Source organism: Schistocerca nitens, chromosome 3 (assembly GCF_023898315.1).
Source record: "Schistocerca nitens isolate TAMUIC-IGC-003100 chromosome 3, iqSchNite1.1, whole genome shotgun sequence".
Lineage (NCBI taxonomy): Eukaryota > Metazoa > Arthropoda > Insecta > Orthoptera > Acrididae > Schistocerca > Schistocerca nitens.
This window is the reverse complement of record NC_064616.1, coordinates 601868135-601889581: the sequence shown is the minus strand read 5'-3', so window position 1 is coordinate 601889581 and position 21447 is coordinate 601868135. Positions and strand designations below refer to the sequence as shown.

Here is a 21447-nt window from a genome sequence, read left to right as displayed (position 1 = left end):
TCCATAGCCATGCTGCACCACGTGTCTCACCGTCCTCCCAACTCATTCACATGTAGTTCATTTCTCTTGCTGCAGAATGCAAGAAAATAATACAGTGCCTAAAGTACAAGCAACAAAAAATTATTGTCTGCAGCAGTATGTTTGAGAACTGAGGGGTATTTTTAGTTCAGATGGATGTGTCCTCTTCTACCAACCAAGTGGGAAAGCAATAAAGGCTCAAAAGCAATCTCAAGTTACACAACACTTGAAGTGGAAGAAAAATATTGCTGCAGTTTTATCGCTGATGTTAGAACAACCTCTACTTAGTGATGCAGTTCCAGGTTCTTCTACAGGACTTCATACATTTTCACTTTATTATGAAGATTTATATAGGACATTTGTATCAGTTAACATACCACTTTCTATGATAAATAATCCAGTGTTAATGAAGTTGCTCTCCAAATATTCAAATCTTGATACTCCTGAAGCGTCAATCTTGAGAAAAAAGTTACCAAAAAAGGTACAATAAATTTGGTGCATGTGTGAAAATGAGAACATCTGGGTTATATTAGATGAAACTTCAGACTCTTCTGGCAGGAAAGAAGTAAATGTCATTGTTATGGTTTTAAAAAATGACGATGTGATTTTGAAGAAATCTTTTGTGCTAGCAAGCCACAAAATTACTACTGTGAACCAGGTGACAGTTACAAGATTATTTCATGAAGCAATGCAAACATTGTGTCCTGGTGGTGTGGAGTGTTTTGCTGTTAATCATACAAGGTGTCTGACAAATGAGCACTTGATTTCAAAATTAAATATCTTGATGACTAAGATCAACAGAGGAGTGTGACAAATGCTATGTCTATTGTGAAAGCTGTAAGAATTTTATACTGAAGTTTTGAAATACTTCAAAAACCTGTTAACATGTGGCACTGTAATCTCAATATTGTTTGTTATAAATAGTGCGCCGCTGCTCAGAGCAATCAATTTCACAGCTGGGATGTGAAAGAAGGTTGGAGTACTGAATGAATAGGTTGACATCATGTATTCCATTGAAGATGTTTTTCTGACACTGGAATACCACGGGTTGGAACACAGCCCTGTGGTGATGGTTTGATGTTCCAAAAGGACACAATGTGAAAACCATTTGCAAGCTCTTTGCCAAGTTCCAATGGACAGGAAGTGTGGATGATGATCTAACAGGGAATGTTGGCCCTAAGCTCACTGCAGTTACTCCTCAAAATGTTGTCACAGTTTCCAGAATTATTTAGCAAGATCCACGGAAAACCATCCCAAGAACTGCACCAGAGACTAGATGAAACTGTTCCAGTATGCAGAAAATACTGAGTCAGACCCTACACATTTCTGTTCCATATTCAAAGCCACCTGTATGAGCTGTACGACAGAGGGCTGACTTTGGGAGCCAGATTCTCACAATGATTGATAATGAAGGATTTGATGTTGGCTGCATCTGGTTCAAATATGAAGCACATTTCCAACTCAATGTAGTCATGAATAAACAAAACTGGTGATTTTGGGATTCCAAAAACTCCGATTTGTGTGAAGTGACACCACTGTATTCTGCAAAAGTTAATGTTTGGGCCACATCACACCAAACAGAGGTTTTGCTTTCTTGGTGAATACTTTGGGGACAGAGTCATTGCGCTGGATTCTTGCACTTTTACTGGCGCAGGGATGGACTGGCCTCCATATTTACCCAGTCTAATTCCATGTGAATTCTTTTTATGGGGCACATTGAAATACAATGTCTACCATAACCACCCCACTATGCTGGATGAGCTTGCATTTGCAATCTGTGTGGCATCTGAACCCACTTCCATTGAGACACCACAGGATGTGATGGAAAATTACATTGTTCATTTGCACCACCTCTGTACTGCGAGTGATGGACATTTTGAAAAGACTGTGAATGTGATTGCAAAGATTGTTTTCAGAGGACGAATTTACTTATGCACACTGATACTGTATGAGCTACACAGTGTACAGCGCCATCTGTTGGCTTTTTGAACTATTTCAAAACTTCTGTATAAAATACTTACAGCTTAGACAGTAAACACACCTTTTTCTGCACTCATCTATCATTCTTAGTTTTCTAGATATTTAATTTTGAAATCAGGGACTCCTTTGCTGGTCACCCCATAGATGCTGCAGCATATATTAAGAAGGCAGCAGATCTTGTTGTTAGTTATCCTAAAACGACCTTTGTTACATGCACTGCAGATGGTTTACACAGAATATGTGAAGAAAATAGAGCAGTATATCCTAATGTGAATAAATTCATTTCTAATAGGAAAAGAATGTTCATTAATTTTTCAAGAATAATTCACGTATTCAAGGTTAAATATCACAATGTACCACTGCCATCCACCCCAGCAATAATGCAGTGGTGGAACTTGGCTTGCTGCAGTCCAGTCCAGATTATTTTGATGGTTTTGCCTTAGTGGTTACTAAACTGGACAAATATGATGCAGCTACAGTTGGAATCCTTCACAAAATGTTAAGTGACACAGTGTTAAAAAATGACTTGCCATATATATTTGCTAATATTTGTTTCCTTAGCAGCACAATTGACAAACCTGAAATGAGGTGCATCCTCCTTCCAGAAACAGTTGAGCATATTCATGACATCAAAAGAAAACTTAACAGTCTTTGTGGATCTGCAGCACAAATGTTACAAAATAAATTCAGACGTGTTTGATAACAAATGTGAGTTTCAAACTATGTGCAAAATTTCAAATCTGTTACATCACCATCAAGAAGAGGATATCAACGTGCCCTGCCATAAATTTCCCAGACTGACACTATGTGGCATGGAGTGCTCATTTTGCCAGTATAAGGCAGTGCTTCATGATAATTGTCAGTCATTTGTGATGGACTACTTGAGGTTTAATCTCATTGTGCATAGTAAATCATCAGCAGTTTGTGAGGCATAACATAAAGTGCATTCATGAGTGCTGCATATTGTTCATATTCACATAAATAAACTGAATTATAATTAAATACTTTTACTTTTTTGTCACATATTTCAAGTATTTTTAAAAGACAGAAAATTTCCTGTATTTTAGCATCCAAAAATTTGAGGCCTGCTCATTATGTACCTTTCATCCTGGCTCAAAATGACACAACTGTCAAAATAATTGAGGCAGCATTGTTGATACAAATGTTGAGTGTTGTTATTGTTATTCAGCACTGTTGAGTTAAACACACTGTTTCTGGTTCATGTGATGCTTTGGTATTATTGCCATACATAGGCTGGTCTTTACATGCTCACATGTTCGGCCCAAAGTATGTCATTTGAACAAAACATACCATTTGAAACAACAACGAGATTTTTTTAAGAGGTTTAGTTTAGGATGCATAACACCTGCTTTTACATATTCTGAAGGTATCGGAATGTGGAATATCAGTATTAATGTTACATTTAATCTGACAGATGGTAACCAGTTTAGCAGAAGAGTCATATTTCTAAATAATTTTACAACTGTAAAACTGATATATATATATATATATATATATATATATATATATATATATATATATATATATATATATATATATTACCATTACATTTAATTTACATATATATGGAATTGTATAACCTTTGTCCTTTAATTTTGAGAGCAATAAAGTTTTTATGGGTGATGAGATATTCAAAACACAGAATATTAATTGACATTACATTTAATTTACATATATATGGAATTGTATAACCTTTGTCCTTTAATTTTGAGAGCAATAAAGTTTTTATGGGTGATGAGATATTCAAAACACAGAATATTAATTGACACAAAGTCCCCCCCCCCCCCCACCTCAACCCACCAAGGTGTGGACAACATTGTGACATGAAGCCTTAGACAGCAAAGGTAGACTTAAATTCATATGTCACATGATGGGTTGATTTGGTGTTTCTTTATGACAGGCAGTTATAACGTTTTTATAAATCTGCCCAGATGTATGAATTTTATTTTGTCCATACACCATAAAACATGTCAGAAAGTTAGCTAATTTTGAGAGATTTATTTTTCTAATATTGTTAAAATCCAAATTATAGACCTATTCTAACTGAAACAAAATAAGAATTAAAAAAACTAAACTGCAGTATGCAAAGTAATTAAACAAAACTTATACACTCATTTATGCAAATGTTGGGGTGTAAATGTATGAGGAAAAAAGAGGTTGATACACTTACATTTAACAAACTGTCCTCTGGGCAAGGTATTTAGTTCAAACTGACAGACACTTGCTCACAAGTTCAGTGGTATCAGAAAGAACGAAGTCATGACACATTTAATATAATGTTCTAAGCAACTGTAAGCCATATTTGCAAAGAAATTTATAATGTGAAATTAAAGTGTCTTTTTTACTAAATCATCCCTAATTCCATTAATGAGACTTGTTTCCTACAATTTCAACTGTCAGGTATATGTGGTGTCAGAAATAACTTTTTTTGGTTTCCAGTGGCCAAATAAAATCTGTTTTAAAATTTAGTTCTTATACAAAATGGTCAACATATTTATTTCAACTTACCTACAGTTAGTCAGCTATTCAAAGCTGTCAGCAGTAGCACTTTCCAAGAAATCTATAAACACGTTTTTCCACCTGCAAACAAAATGGCTTTGCGACCAGCTGAAGTGAATGCACCCAGTTGTAGCTTCCATTACTAATGGCAGCACTATCAAGAAGCATACTGGAGTGGCAGCACTATACAAGAACATACCGTGGAAGAGCTTTATGTTGGCTGTTCATGTGAGTTACAGTAAGTAAGAATAAAGTGCTAGAGCACACATTTATCACAAAGTTATACCTCTACCCAGTTTTACAGTACCTTCAGAATTCCTGCTATAACATGAAATGCTGTTAGAATGTAAAATAGTGACAACTTTCCCAAATTTTCTTTTCTTTTCATAATTTGAACATGAAGTAAATAAAGTATATAATAGATGTTTTTCATCTAAGATGAAATTAATGTATGTTGAATAGTGTAGGTGATGAAAACAATTGGTTTCCTACAAAATGTATGTAGGCAAATCCATGGCAGTACACAATAAATTCATCTCTGTGATTATATGTGCACACTTGCAATTTTGAAATATATGTTCAACTCTCATGGAACTATCAGGAAGGAAACAAATACATTAATCAGTGACAAAATTTTAATGTACAAAACAAACAGTATTTAATCAGAGGTATTATAAAGTTTACATCCAATAGCTCTAGTATAGGTGCTCCTGACATTAGCCACTCTTACGATTTAGAGGTTACAGTAACATGATACACTCTGAAAGAATGTTTCTGCTGCACTCAATATTAGAACATTACAATGTTCTTTCCAATAATGAAGGTGATACAAATATTACATGTTTTTCACTGTACATATATTAATACAATCACTTTTTAAAATCGCAACTTATGACATGCTGCATGCACAACAAAGAGTATATTTCAAATATGTTTTAGAGATAATGTAGCTTACAACAATTATGTATGAAATAGATTCCAAATAAACAATCACAAAATGTGTGTTTATAGGAGTGACCCAAAATTGAATATTTTTTGTGTGTGAATAAATAAATACATACATACATACAAACTTATGGTTCTCCTTGAGAGGCAGAGGTTTTGATAAACTGCTATGATGGTTTTTGCCAGATTATGGAGTATGTTGTTGTTCTGAATTCAAGAAACATGTCAGACATTACTTTGATATTGACATTATAATGCAATGATATCCTGCTGAACAGGTAAGTTTTCTTTCAAAAATAAAGTCATACACTAAAACCTTGAAAATTGTTCTTCCCACCTAAAACTGACATAGTGCCACTGTAGCTTTAAGTTTAACCTGCATAACAAGCTCTCCAGTGTATTCTATGGCAATACTTATGACAAACCAAGAAACACAATTTCACTGCTCGTATCAAAATTTTGTCACAGAATAAAATTATTGATCATTGTTTGCTCCAGTTATACTCGGCAAATATTCTTCCAAACTGCTGTTTATCTTCTGCCATCATAACATTGTACTATAAAAGTTTAATAGTTATGATTTTGCAATGTTTTAAGTATACTGCCTTTACAAGATGAAAATGCAAACAGAAAGCTGATCCATTTTCCTATGTGAACAACAATAGTTTGTCCATCTTGCAAAAAAATTATTGATTTTCAAATAACTCCCAATTAGTTTTCCTCTGAGACTCTCTGCACCTAAGCTCCCACCACACTTTTAATTTCTATATTCATACCTGCTGGGAAATAATTGTTTCTTATGTTCAACAAATACATTTTCTGTGTGTTTTGGTATACAAGACTTGAATGAATTTTAGAGATGGACACAAAATATTTTTAAGAAAGCCATCTTTCATACACTACAATTCCAATGAGAAGTAGCATACAGTAAAATGTTACATGACAGCATTAACTTTCATATAACACCCAAGCAATAGGTATTGTATTTAATTCTTTACATATTTACACTAATTGCTCAACAGTATTTAAAATTAGTACTGTAAATTGTTTAGTAAGTTTCACTTAGAACCAGGCAAAATGCATAAATGTAAGAAAGATGAATAAAATGTAACACTGAGAACATATCAAGTTTGAAAAAGGTGAGGGAGTAGTGGCTTGATGTAAGAAACAAAGAAACTGTCTCATTTCAGACAGCTAATATCTTTAAAAACAAGACATGGAAAAACATTTCTTATAGTGAGGTTTTCTTTTAGTTTCAAAAAAAAAAAGTCTAACACATTTACCTTTTTGCCTTGGACTTCAGTTTCTTTACAGAGCCAAATGTATAAAATCATGAGTCAGAAATAATAGTCAACTATAATAGTCAAGAGCCACTGGAATAACATGAAAGCTGTATACATAAACAGAGCAGTAACAGTTATTTCACATGATCTTTGCATATTTTCTGAAATGCCTCCTAATAAGATTATGTCTACACAATGACACTTATCAGAGTTAGATTACAAACTTCTATATCACCTCATGCACCCCTTCATAAACTCAAGTATATTCACCAATGAGCAATATACATGGTGCACTCCCAAATTGTCTCCACTGCACTGTGCAATATACTGATTCTCCAAAGTGGTACAGGATGGATTCCACTTATGGTTAAAAACTGCTGCTGAAACTGAATCAATACTGAAGTCATTACATTCAACGTTTTGGTGATTTGTATGTCCTACCACTGATAGCAAGTGTCTAGATGACAATGTTCCATGTCACTGAGCTAAGAATACTTATTAACTAACCTTTTATAGGAAGTAAAATATACACAAAGTGAACTGAAGTGCCAAAAAATTCTTTTGTTTATTTCTATCCATAAAATGCTAAGAATGTCCTGTGTAAATTCTTAAGGTGTTGCCCTAAAGATCTTACTTTCTTTCAGAATTGTTCACAGTTTAGAATCTAACTACAAAAGATTGAAATTATCTGATAACAGCCAAGAGGTAATGACGGTACTTCACTTACATCGTTTTTCATATGATCCCATGATCAATTACTGCACATGAAAGTGTACCTTTCCTTTGGATAGGCCACCTTCTTCGAGCCAAATAATATTTGGATGTTTAAAAAATTAGTTTATATTTCAAGCACAATTACTTGACAAGAGCAGGCAACATACAGAACATAGTAGAGTTCACAACTTTTAGGACTGTTTTCCCACATACTTACACAGTCCCCCATGGTCAATCATTGTTAAAGAATGCATCATCTCATTATATTCCTCATTGTAATGAAACAATTAAATGGTATGACTTCTGGATGACTTGCCCACATATTTTCTATTTCTACCATTTCAGTCATTTTTAAAGCTTTTTTTATGATTAAAACAGTGAATGAGAGGACAGTCCACTAGCTATCTTTGGGACAAAGTGCTGAATGGCAGACAGGCATGCCAAGAGGAGAAAGAGAAGGGGGAGGAGGAGGAGGAGGAGGAGGAGGAGGAGGAATGATCAGTAATGCTTCCAAACTTCTTTTTAGGATTGGTAAGGGTGCCTGTACACATTCACAACTGCATAGGGTGAGGAGGGGGAAGGGAACAGAGAAATTTCAATTGCTGTGCAGGAAACGCCCTAAGAAAAAAAGGGGCAGACTTGCAAACTAGGTGACAAGAAAAGTGCTTGGAGGGTAGGTAACTTTCCTGCTCTTGTATTACTTTCTTCCTTTTCTATTTCTGTCATACTGTAGACTCTTTTGCCTCCAAACTTTTCTGATGTTTCCTTGTTACTGTTATTTTTGCCTTTCACCAATATTTTTATCTATCTTGTCTTTTTTATGACACTTTCTCTTCTACTTGAATACTGTTTCATGACCCTTTTAGATGGCCATCAACCACTCAACACTTCATATTGATAGTGAATGATCTGGTACCCAATTACTATTCAAAATTGTTCAATTTCATCAGGAAATTCACCATGCATATTTCTTACAAGAAAAATAAAACTTAAATAACCTGTTTTCAGTGAAGTTTCTGGCAATGTGGTATAAATGCAGCTAATTTATCATTAAAATTTTATTTGGCCATGTATCTTCTCAGAAAATATATTTCACCAACACTCACGGACCTTCTGCAATTACAAAAAATATGCTGTCACAAATTTCATTGCAGGAGATACAACAACGATGGGAAAGAGGAAGAGTTGGAGGAGGAGGACATACACAACAAATAATAAAATAGAAGGTGTATATTAATGTGGGTGGTGGTGGTGGTGGTGGTGGTGGTAGTGGTGGCAAAGAGGGGAAAGGAGGGCGTGAGATTTATCAAACTACAAGTGTTTTAAGTTTTGCATAAACCACAGGCAATTTACTCCGGGGTTGTGATTTAAATTAATGGAGAGCCATTAGACAAACTGTGGATGCAACCATATGCATGCTTCCATGTTATAACTCAGTCACTTTCAGAATGCTGCTACGATAAAGTATAAATAACTAAGTCCTCATGAAAAACAGTACAAACCAAATTATTACCACTTACAGCACCTAACTACATATTTCTAATGTGCATCTGTAACTATGTTAGTCACATCACATCAACAGCATTTTTATCAATATTAACTTCAGGGCAGGCAGTAACAGAAATATTTAATCTACCGATTTTCTATTTCCTTTCAGTTCTCTGAGCAACTATTTTTCCACTTCATTTTGCCAAATAGCAGTGCAGTCATTATACATAGCTCCATATTCTTCAAGCTATTTCCATAATTGTTAGCATGAAGCTAAATGTGTATACATATCTATATGTTCCAGTATAAACCAATTTTCATATATCATTTTTATCTTATTTCTAATCTAGTTTTCTGCTTATGGTTTAACATCTAATATACTATTTGTATCACTGTTTTAGAAGGCATTTAGAGCAATTCACAGTACTTCCACAAAAAACCATCAATGTTTTTGGAAAAAAGAAAAAGTGCTGTCACCCCTGGAATTGTATACTTCATGCTTTTGGCCACAAAACTAAATATTCCAAGGATAAAGGAAAATAAGTTTAGATACTATTTTTGAATGCCACTTTTAGTACTTCCACACAAAGAGGCATCCAGTTAAGAGCAATGTTACCCCATCTTATAAAGTGCATTTAAGTTTACAAAATAAATAATCTGAAGTTGAAAAGTGAATTTAAGTTTGGCAGTGGTGATGAGATGTAACTTATATATGCCTTACTTATTATGCACGGCATATTTCATTTTCAAAAAGATGCACAATTAATAAATTGCACAAAGGAGCCATGGAGAAGGAGAAAGATACCTCTTATCCTAGCAGCTTTAGTACAAACATTCCATTAAATGCAGAAAAAGGTATGGATCTCACAAAATAGCTACTCTTCCAAACCGTTCATAATTTCTTTTCCCTACTCCAGGCACCATAAAGTATTTTCAAATGTATTGTCCCCTTCTAACTACTGTTTCAATGATTCAATCAGAACAAGTAAATTGGATCCAGCCAAGATGAATCATTTCACAACATTGTGCTTAACAGTATTCTAAAATATACATCTCTACATCATTTTCTCCATAACTACAATTCCTGTAACTATCCTTATCATAAAACTGCATATCACTCCATTCATTCATAGTGATGCAACTACTACAGGTCTTATGAACAATGATGTTATGAAATACTTTTCAAAGGCCAAAATTACGTTCACATTTGTATAAAAGTAGATCCGTAAGTTTATTGAGATTTGAGCAATGAACTGTTTACTATCCTCAATGTCAGTCAGTCTTGCAGTATTTGAATTTGTTTATAACTCCAGTTTTGTGAGCATAAGTGTTCAAATCAACAATAGTATTTTACACACTGTGGTATATGAGAAATGAGCTTCAAGTAGTTAATAATTTTATACAATGAGTGATTAAAGTAAAATAGAAACCTAAATTACTTTATAGATGATGAGTTAAGTTTAAATTTAATTGAGCTGTCTGAATAGGTAGAAGCTAATAGTTCAGTTCACAGCTTTTAAAGTCAATGTATTTTCTCTAGTTGCCTTAGTTATGAACGAATTACTTTTAAAAATGAGCCTTTTTCAGTCTTTCTTCATTTCAGTTAAAACTATGATTGTAAATTTGTTACCATAAGCCTTTTGTATCCTCATAATAAATTTTTGTGATAAAAATCTCTAGTCATTTACTGAATGATCTGTACAATATCTGTCGCAGCACATGTAACACCTGGCCATTCAGGAAAATTTTCTATGCTGTCAACAGAAATTAATATTGCAGACTTTGGCAATCATTTGGTTTTCTTCCTTTTCACTATTTTATTACATCAAATACAGACCCAAAGATATACATATCATCATTATCTGTTGCCTACTCAAAAAATCATTAACAGCAACTCCTTACCAATAAAAATACTTTCCACCAGAGCAATATCATGTCACAAATTTTATGCTAATTTTCATTCTGCAGTTATCTGACCATATTAAAACTCCCAGCCATCAAAGAACTTTCCTTAATGCTTGTATTAAAGATTAAAAATTCAGATTCAGATTGTAAAATCCTAACAATATAATTGCATACAATGCATTTTACCTGAGCATTCACTACTACTGATGATATTAACAATGAACAAAGACACAGAGCCTATCCAGCTAGTGGGGAAATCCTGTCAATATCAAATATTGTGCAAATCCATTAACTTTGTATCTGTTACAGGTTTCTGGCAGTGTGCGGTCAGGTTGTGTTTGTAATTTTTTTTCCTATTGTTGCACAGTTATACAACAAATCTCAATACTACTCTGGACATTTTGCACAGCAATCCTAAATTTGCAGATAAATTACAATTATTAATTTAATTAATAGTCTTATGTTAGACATGCACATACCATTACATCTATAACTTAATTTGGAAAACAAGAAATATCTTAATTTTAATTCAAGACACTGATATGTTAGAGAACAATAAAGCAGACATTAACTTTATAGCTACTGCTGTGGGAGTGGTTGATAAATATTCCATGCAGGATAGAACAATCTGAAAGAAGAGACAAATTTCACATTAGCTGACACAAGTCACTTGCGGGAGCTTTAAATCAATTAAAAGATTCACACAACACACAGGATAATTTTTGGTTTTGTTAATACATACAAATAAAAAGTTAAAATTATTGAATACATTAGATAAATAATAATCTGTCAACATCCTCTCTCTCTCTCTCTCTCTCTCTCTCTCTCTCTCTCTCTCTCTCTCACACACACACACACACACACAAGGATGAAGGCAGGGAGGGAGGAAAGGGGGAAGTATGGCGGCAGGGAGGGTACAGGGAAGCAGGGAAGGAGGGAGGGAGCAATGGGGAGGTACAAAGGGAGGAAGAGACAGATCGGGGAAGGAGAGAGAGGAATACAAGTAATTTGAAATGGGGTGTCTTGAGTGAAGACTGTTGTGTGAGGCTCTACTATTATTCTTCACACACAGGCAAAGTTCACATTCTGGAGTGGGCAGTTTGGCAATGCGGTCTATCCCTGCGGTTGAACCGCATCATCATTTGACATACAGATCCCACAATATCTGGCAATTTAGCTGCACATCTGCCTACCCCCAGGCTGGTTGTAATATGCCGAGTTGTACCTGTGCATTGGGTTTCTGTTTAGTTGTGTGCAGCATTTAAGAAGTGTGTGTGCAGTGAGTGCGGGCAGAGTTCGTGCCACTAGCTGGCTGGCAGTTGGTGAGTGGTCTGGTGACATTGGCCAGCAGCTGAGGCAGCATGGTTCTACGTAGGTTTTTCGCGGGCTGGTCGTGACAACAAACTTTCAAGTTGAATTGTACTTATTTGCTCACGTGCAAGACAAATATTGCTGAGCACAGGGAAGCACAAGGTGTTAAATGAAAGAGAATTTGATTACAAATGCAATGATATAAGGATATGATCTGGAAATGACATATGTGGTGATACAGACACAAATAGATTTGAATACAACTAGTGCACTAAATAATTCATAATTTTTAAAATGTTCATTACACCAGAGAGATGAAGCATTCAATTTGTAGGTCTCAGTAAGACACGTCAACAGAACTACTTACATGATCATTAACTTTAATAATTAAGCTGTGAGAGACAGTTTAATTGGAAAATTATTTGAAATCAGCATATCTTTTGAATGAAGACAGAGATATTGATAGCATGGCAGTATATTTTGGCATCAAGAGCCATTCACCACAAACACCATGTAGATATTAAGATCTATTATTTTATTATCCATTTTTATTGTTTTATGCTAAATTTTCATAGTTTTCCCCAAAATTTAACTTTGATTAAAGATATATGAATTCTAACAACAGCAATGGATAGAGGAGACAAAATACTATAAAACTGATGTACCACTCATATTTGTACAATAAATAGTAAAGCTACTATGAGAATGAACAATTCTCACCACTGCAAGGAGAAATTGTAAATATCTGAATTTTGAGGGCAAACTACAGTGCCTAAAAATTATTATTAATTATGTTTACATTGTGAAATTTTAGCGTGCAGATAATGCCGCAATATTGATCACACTTGTCTATAAAAAGTTGTATAAGAGGACTGGTGATCACATGAGCCCTGATGGTGATGGCAGGGGGGGGGGGGGGGGGGTTAGTAAAAAAATCAAGGATAAGATACCAGAACAGGCACAATTAAAAGGGTGCAGGTGACTGTGGCTAGGCGACTACTTAGAAATAATGGGTGTCCGAGCTATTCTGTAACACATCGAAATCCCACACCTAATATTTTGGGATGAAGTCCACACATCATACACAAATTTAAAACCCAACTACAACTAAGCTAAATAAGGATATTTGGATGGTGATTCAAAATTCAATGCAAATCCAGTGTGTTAAACACTGCACAATCTCACAATCTTGCTCAGTCTGACATTTCAACTGATGGTGATGGCAGGGGGGGGGGGGGGGGTTAGTAAAAAAATCAAGGATAAGATACCAGAACAGGCACAATTAAAAGGGTGCAGGTGACTGTGGCTAGGCGACTACTTAGAAATAATGGGTGTCCGAGCTGTTCTGTGACACATCGAAATCCCACACCTAATATTTTGGGATGAAGTCCACACATCATACACAAATTTAAAACACAAACTACAACTCACCTCATTATCAATTAAAAATAGAGAGCAAGTCCTGTGGGAGACCCAGATCTGCCCTCAGATTGTAATAGAAAACACACACAATACGAATATGTCATATCGACAGCTATATTTCACATCTGTGAAAAACTGGTGGCCCTTCGCAACATAACAGAATGTTATAGGTCACTATGCAATATCCCACTTTATGATTTGTAAGGGCTAGTTCTTGAGATTGTTGTGGTCAGAAGGTAAGTCATGGTCACACTGAAGGTTCCACCAAATGCAGCTCATTATTCCTCACTTTCAGCCACTGAGCCTCCCACCAACATCTGATCTTCTTTGCCACAAATAAGGTAACAGCCAGCAGGGTGACTGAACACCAAGCGGGAGGCAGAAAGAGAGCAGCTCTCTTTGGCAGCCGCATTAGCGAGTTCATTTCCCCAGACCCCTACGTGCCTTGGAACCCAGCTGAAATGTATTTCCTTGACCTGCCTTTACAAGAGATGAAAAACATCCTGCACTTCTTGCACCATCTGATCTGTGGGGTACATCTGATCAATGGCACAAAAGGCACTTTGGGAATTTGAGCAGGTGAGGACTTTCTTGCCATGTAGATATCTCATCTGCTCCAGAGCCCTCAGGATACCAAACAATTCCACATAATAAACTTAAAACTGCTCTGGGAGTCCTATCCTGAGGACAATGTCAAGGAAAACAATGAAACAGCCAATAAAATCCCCTTGGTTAGACCCACCTGTGTATTAAAATCCAAGTGGTGATTTGAAATCTCATTACATGTAAGTTTAAAAATATAATCTGGGGTACAACCCTCCAAGCATGCGGTCAATTCGAGAAGAAACTTGAGCCTCTCTAGTATCCAGGGGGACTCCTTACTCCACCTCTGCCTTTGGACCTCAATACCCTCCACCTGCAGGAACTCAAGGCTCTCCCTGCACTAATCCCAAACGGTCATGTTGGCCCCAGACAGTTATGAAACAAATGTTCCAGTGGCAGTTGGGCAACAGAGATGAATGCTGGTGATTTTGGAACAGAGTCCCATATGCTTGGTGTACCATGAAGAGGAGATGGCAAGTAGACATTAGAGGATCACCAGCCACAGCACATAGGCTAGCAACTGATCTTGTGCGATAAGCTCCTGTTGACAGCCTAACACCCTTGTAGTGAACAGCGTCCACCATTCTGAGGTACAAACGTCTTGCAGATCCATAAATCTGGCATTCATATTCAAGTCAGGGCCACAAGAATACTTTAAAGAGTTGGAGCAGATGTGCCCTATCGGCTCCCAAAAAACCTGTGACTAATGCTTTTAAAGGTGTGTTTACACCTGTGCACCTTGCAGCTCATTGCCATGGAGCTGTAACTTATCACACATGGAAAAAGATGTGACCAGTGTGAACACAGATGTGAATGGAATTGTTCACATGCACATGTTGAGGATGATGCATGCACCTGCACACATGATTCTACTTCTGTGTGGGACAAGCTACAGACGCATGGTGACAAGCCGCAAGACGCACAGGTGTAAATACACCTTATGGATGTTTAAAGCCTTGAGGCATCTTATCTTGAGTTTTTTAAAGTGTGGCAGCCACATTAGACTCTCATCAAAAGTGAGGCCAAAATATTTCACTATTTCCTTAAAGGTGCGAACAGTATCCTTCAGATTAAAAAAAAAAAAAGGTGAATTAAAAAAGAGTGTGGCTGTGATTAAAAGCTACACAAACATTTTTCTACAATGAGAATTTAAAACCTGTGCTGTTTGACCATTCCTCCAGCTGCCTGATCGTCAAATTCAATTGCCAAGTTGCTGTTGCAAGGCTGGAGGCGGCACAAAAGAAGAAGTCATCCACACACAAAAAACATTATACTGCAAATGTAATATAGTTTATTGCAATGGTGAATGCTGCAACACTTAAAAAAACTCCCTTGAGGGACACCACTCTCCTGCTTAAAATCGTCAGACAGGTGATTCCCAACCTCATATCTGATATACCTGCCAGAAAGGGAGGATTGTATGAACCCCACTGAAAGGGCTGCAACGAAATACTGTGCCTCCGTTTACTATTACAGGCCTTTTCCAAATCAAAGAAGACACCAATAAAGTGTTGCTTACAGAGGAAAGCTTGTTGAATTGCTGCTTCCAGTAGGTTCAGGTTATTGACTGTGGTGTGCTACCTCCTGAACCCACAACTGGAGCGACTTCATAGCGTCCTGGTTTCGAGAACCAATACTAGGCACTGGTTGACCATTCACTCCAATGGCTTTCCTATGCATCTTATGACACTAACGTTATGATAACTACGGGGGTTTAGTCTGATCCTTCCCTGGATTTAAAATTGGGATTAAAATAGATTCTTTCCACAAGCTAGGAAAGTCTCCATTCATTCAAATTTCATTAAACAGAGGATGGAGAAGCTCCTTCGACCCATGTCCAACAGTTCCAAAATGCTGTACATTATCAGGTCATGTCTGGGCAGAGTATCATGAGCTACTGACATGGAATCCAACTTCCACAGAGAGAAAGGGTGGTTGTATTCCTCAATGTTGGTGGAATGGAAAACAAAACCAGCCCTCTACTGCGTCTCCTGATAATGACAGAATGCTGGATCATTGCTAAAATTGACTGTAATGCTCTCATAAATCTGAGCCATTATTGGAGCAATGCCTTTTGGTGATGTTAGGGGACACCCCTGCTCTCATACAGTTGCTATTAGTTCTGCCTTGAGATCATCTTGATGGCTCCCCATACCTTACTTGCCAAAGTGAACCTACTGATGGAGTTCAGGAACTCTTGCCAAGTCTTCTGCTTACTCCCTCAAATTATTCTCCTCACCTTTGCCTTTGGCATTCGAAAGGTTGCAAGATTCGCGTCTGTAGGGCACCGATTGAATCTTTGCTTAGCCGCCCTCCTGTCCCTGATTGCAGAACAACACTCATCATTCCACCAAGATACAGGTTGCCTCTTAGGTGTTCCCCTGAATTTCGGGATAGCTGCATCAGTGGCACCGTGTATCACGCCTGTAATGTGATCCGCCCAGTCCTGGACATCTCTACACTGCTCAAAAACAGCAAACTGCCTGTTACCAGTCAGCCTTTCTGAAGAGCTGTCTCGGTGACACCCTTTCAGGATCTGCTACATCCGACAGATGTATCTTGACAGGGTAGTGTTCGCAACAATGAAGGTCGTTGTCCACTCCCAACTGAGCAGTGTCTGCAAGAGCACGTGAACAGGAGAAGAGGTCTATAGCTGTGGATGAACCCGTAGTGCTGCTAAAATGTGTAGCCTGACCCTTGTTCGTCAACAGATATCTGTAATTTGTGTCAGATCCTCAAGTATCTGACCCCAGGGGAAAAGTGAGGTTCTCACTGTCAATGGGCTCATGGGGAAGTCGTAGCATTGTGGTTAAAGGCCCATGTGAAGAGTGCAAAATGTCCATGACAAACACTGCTACCCCACCTTTTGCCTTGTCACCAGTAACATTGTCTTTTCTGTAGACGTGATAGCCTCCAAGTACAGGTGCATCAGTCAGTTTAAAAAGAGTCTCTTGAAGACAGAGGCAGAAAGATCCATCCTGTATGATGAGTCTCAATTCCTCCAGATGGGTACTGTATCCATTCATATTCCACTGGAGTATGGGAGCCATTTCAGCAGTGTGGTTTTGACTTATCACTATCCTTCACCCAGGTTGGCAAAGCAGTTGTTGAGTGAGGGGTAGTGCAGGGACTGCCTGGGTATTGTGAGGAGGCACCTAAACCCATGATGTCCTCATCAGTGGGACATGGCACAAAGACATCTGATGTGCCCCAGCACAGCTTTTGATCCAAATGTCGTGATGCTTCGATGATGATGGGGGAAGAGGGCACTGAGAGGCACTCTGCTTTTGGGGTGCCTTGTCAATGCTCACTGTGAAAATGTTGCTGGTACTTTCTGTCATAGCTGCCTGGATCGCTACGTCTTTGCTTACTTTCATTTGTCACATACAGGTGAAAGTATAGGTGCTGGTGGTGGATTATGGTGCGCTGGACACTGTCTGTGTGGAAGTGTCGACCTTGGGAACAGGTTTCTGCACCATGGAAGCATATGAAGTGGCAAATACAGAGGGTTTTGTCGCATTATATTCTTTTTTTTTTGGCTTCTGCTATAGTATCCGCTTGGTCACTTTTATTTCCTTAATTTTGTGTCCCTCAGCAAAAACAGGACAGTCTCGGCTCCAGACTAGGTGGCTCCCAGAGCAGTTGATGCAGACTGCTGTACACATACACCTGTCATGTTTGGCCAAATCTCTGGCATTTGTAGGACAGTGTAGGGTTAGGTATACAAGGTCCAACCCTAAGATGAAGGAACCTTGCCATAATATGTTCAAGCAACATTGTAGAATTGAAGGTCACAATTTCTCCATCATTCCTTCGCATCCTTTGCTCCACATTCCTGTGATGTCCATTCTTGTTTAAGTTCTGTGATGTCAATGTCCATATATCATGGTATGTGACTATCCCCTTGCTAAAATTAAGGGAGTTGTGCTAATCAACAATTACATCACAGTCACCCAATTTTTGTGACTTTCTAAGAAGTTCCACCTACTGTGCCCTGTTAGACTCAACTGACAAGGAACCATTTTGTAACTGCTTAACAGACTTTAAGGTACCAGTAAGCCCTTTTAAGCCTTTATGGATATAGAAGGGGTCACTTTTTCAAACATCCCCTCCTTCTTCTCGATCACTACAAATACATTTTGGCTGCCTACTCCTTGAGCCCTGTTATTAAATACAAGTTAATTATCAGGAAGATTAGCCACCCTCATTCATTTGGACGAGTGGGTGCAAGTATTCTCAGATGGTACACCCGTCACTCTGGGAGTTCATTAATTTGAGTTCAAGGGTTCCGTCCCAGTCCCATGAGCAGCTAGAGAACTAAAGAGTCCACTCACACAGAGCTCCACTTTCCACATTAGGCATTATACAACTGAGGGGCAATGGTTTCCCAAGAGCTTGCCTGCTAACTACTGTTCTACCTCAATAGCCATGCAACTCATCGGAGCACAGCACACCTTGAGACTCTTTACATATAGATTTTTACCATCCTGAAGCCAATATCCCCACACCCTGTGACACATAAAGTTCCACTGCTGCACTACACAGTGTTTGTTGAAGCATGCCCACAATTTATGGTGACAGAGGACTGGTGGCACTTACTAGTCCCCAGCTGAAGAACCCTGGGGATCACCAAGCCCATATCCAGCAAAAGAATGCTCTGTCTTCAGGCTGAAGATTGGTCATCCTCATCATCACCACCTTCAGGCTGAAGACTGACCATGATCTTCTAGCTGAAGACTGATCATTGTCGTAATCTTCAGGATGAAAACTGGAAACTGTTGTCATCTGCAGGCAGAATACTGGTCATTGTCATCATTGTCATTGTCATTGTCATAATTGTCATCATCATCTTCAGGTAAAAAACAGGATGTCTCATCATCATTGTCTTCAGGCTGAAGAATGGTTGTCATCATTACAAGTGTCATCTTCAGGCTGAAGACTGGTAATCACTGTCATTATTGTCTTTGGGCTGAAGACTGGCTGTCATTATTGATGATGATTTTACCTTCAGGCTGAAGACTGGTCATGGTTGTCATGATCGTTGTCTTCAGGTTGAAGACTGGTCATCATTGTCTTCAGGCTGAACAGTGGTTGTCACTGTCTTCAGGATGAACAGCGGTCATCACCATCTTCAAGTGGAGCACTGGTCATCATCGTCTTTACGCCAACGACTAGTTGTTGTCGTCTTCAGGCAGAAGATTGGTCTGATGCAGCTTTCCATTATAGTCTATCCTGTGCAAGTCATCATATCAGCATCACCAATGCAATTTACATCCATTTGGACCTCCTTGCTGTATTCGAGCTCAGGTCTGCCTTTGCAGTTTTTAGCCTTCTGCAATGGCTTCCATATCGTATTGATAAGTTAGCTCAGGATGTGTCCTATCACCCGATTCCTGTCTGTTTGTTGTTTACCCAATTTGAATCAGTACATCCGCATTTGTTACTCGATCTACCCATCTAGTCTTCAGCACATTTCTCTAGCAATATATTTCAAATGCTTCAATTCTTTCCTTGTCTGAATGTGTTAGTGATGATTACAGTACTCAATGTGGACAATTTTACCATTCAGTTAATTCTTTCATTTCTTTCCCTTAGTCCACATTCTCCTGCTATTTTTGTTTCTCTTTCTTTTCCTACTAATGAATTCCAGTCTCCCATTTCATCTCCCTTAACTATCTCAATAATTTCTTTTATTTCACAGTAGACTGTTTCAATCTCTTTGTCATCTGCAGAGTTAGTTGGCATATATATGGGGTAGACAAATGAAAATGAGACAGACTTTATAACGAGCATGGTATGGATGTTGGTAACGAAAGTAGGTGTGTGTGAATAGAAGTGCCCTCTATAGGGAATCTGAAAGGTACAGTGCAAATATTCACCACGTATCATTTCTCTGTTAAACGTGCTTGATGCGAGGTCATCAAGTCGTATGTGCATCCGACTTCACTATGGAGGCCAGGAAAGAGGAACAGCAAGGTGTAGTGCAGTTTTTGACTGTAGAAGTAGTTTCAGGAAGTGAAAATCACACCCAAATTTCTGCAGTGTATGTTGAACACAGTATGCCACATGCACATGTAGAATAAACAATTTCAAGGAGGTCAAGAGTCATCTAAAGACAACAGTGAGCCAGGAAAGGTTCATTGTGTCCATATTCCTTGTAATTTCTGCAGTGGTTGCTGCCATCAGAAATGACCAATGGTGAAAGGTGGAAGACATTCAGCTCATATTGGGCATCAGTCATGATACCGCTCATGCCATCATGGCAGAGCACACGCCATCATGACAGAGCAACTGAATTTGAACAGAATGTCTACATCACTATGCCACCAGGAATAGTATCACTGTGAAAAATACTATTTCCTATCCTCTAATGTTGCAGGAGATGAAACACAGTGTCATCATTCTGAGGCTGAGAGTAACAATGGAAGCACATGAATTCAGCTCACTGAAAAAATCCAAAACAGTACACACCAATTCCAAGGAAGTCATGATGAGCTTTCTCTTTGACTGCAACAGACAGAGTACATTGACTTTCCGGAACACGGCACCACATTAATGCACAGGATACTTCACAAAAATTGAAGCACGCCATTATGTCCAAACACCCAGGAAAGTTGATGAACACCATCATCATTGTGTTGCAGGATAATGCCTGCCCAAATATTGCCATAGATGTTTCACTGTGAAATCTTTACATGTCCTCCATACAATCCTGACCTCTCCTTACATGATTTCCATATTTTTTGGTGTGCTGAAGAATGGAATTTGTGGCCATCAGTTTGCTTCATATGAAGAGTGCACACCTGGGTACAATCATGGTTCTGCAGACAACCACAAACATTTTTTCATGAAGGCATTGACCATCTTGTCTCACAGTGGAATAAATGTATTGACAGTTATGTTGATTACTTTTGAAACAATAAGCAGTTTACTTACTTTTCTTCCATCTGTCTCATTTTTATGTGACTGCCCCTTATAAACTTGCACTACTATGGTGGGTCTCATTGTTATTAGATCTACTCCTGAACTATTCCTATTTGATCTTGCATTTAGAACCATGTACTCAGCTGACTAGAAGTTATTTTCTACTGGCTACTGCATTTTACTAAATCCCACTATATTTAACATCAGCAATCCAGTTCCCGTTTTAAAATTTCTAATCTACCGGGTGATCAAAAAGTCAGTATAAATTTGAAAACTTAATAAACCACGGAATAATGTAGATAGAGAGGTAAAAATTGACACACATGCTTGGAAT

General features: G+C 37.8%; 1 protein-coding gene across 3 annotated transcripts in view; it reads right to left on the bottom strand.

Moving 5' to 3' along the window:
* Positions 1-5135: 5135 nt before the first annotated feature.
* LOC126248531 (DNA fragmentation factor subunit alpha-like) overlaps positions 5136-21447 on the bottom strand; it is an 88217-nt gene continuing 71905 nt past the window's right edge. For 2 of the 3 annotated variants that reach the window (XR_007545503.1, XM_049949586.1), the window contains one exon: positions 5136-11481. The gene's annotated coding sequence lies outside the window, so the exon portion shown is untranslated. The remainder of the gene's footprint in view (positions 11482-21447) is intronic. The other variant, XM_049949587.1, reaches the window with a different exon arrangement.